The sequence below is a fragment of the Macaca thibetana genome, chromosome 1, assembly GCF_024542745.1.
Source record: "Macaca thibetana thibetana isolate TM-01 chromosome 1, ASM2454274v1, whole genome shotgun sequence".
NCBI lineage: Eukaryota > Metazoa > Chordata > Mammalia > Primates > Cercopithecidae > Macaca > Macaca thibetana.
The window spans coordinates 188,778,737-188,779,187 of record NC_065578.1 but is presented as its reverse complement, the minus strand read 5'-3'; the positions used below and the strand labels follow the sequence as shown (position 1 = coordinate 188,779,187).

General features: G+C 39.0%; 3 protein-coding genes across 11 annotated transcripts in view; all 3 read left to right on the top strand.

Annotated features, from left to right (window-relative positions):
* Positions 1-451, top strand: part of CACYBP (calcyclin binding protein) — a 753,822-nt gene that overhangs the window by 236,442 nt on the left and 516,929 nt on the right. The window lies entirely within an intron of this gene.
* RABGAP1L (RAB GTPase activating protein 1 like) overlaps positions 1-451 on the top strand; it is a 790,617-nt gene that overhangs the window by 289,203 nt on the left and 500,963 nt on the right. The gene's annotated exons all lie outside the window — the stretch shown is intronic.
* Positions 1-451, top strand: part of GPR52 (G protein-coupled receptor 52) — a 65,971-nt gene that overhangs the window by 53,514 nt on the left and 12,006 nt on the right. The window lies entirely within an intron of this gene.

The window sequence follows — 451 nt, the reverse complement described above, 5'->3', positions numbered from 1 at the left end:
GTAGGAATGATTCCATCACCCAGGTAGTGAGCATAGTACCCAATAGGTAGTTTTTCAACCCTCATCCCCTTCCCTCCTCCCTCTGGTGGTCCCCAGTGTCTGTTGTTCCAATCTTTATATTCACATGTACCTATGTTTAGTTCTCTCTTGTAAGTGAAAGCATCTGATGTTTGGTTTTCTGCTCCTGAGTTAATTTGCTTAGGATAATGGGCCTCTACCTACATCTGAGAACGTGAACAGATGCTTCTCAAAAGAAGACATATGTGTGGCCAGCAAAGATATGAAAAAATGCTCAACATCAGTTATCATTAGAGAAATGCAAATCAAAACCGCAATGAGATACCATCTCACACCAGTCAGAGTGTCTGTTACTAAAAAATAAAAAAAATAGTAATAATAACAGATGTTGGTGAGGTTGCAGAGAAAAGGGAACACTTATATATTGTTAGTG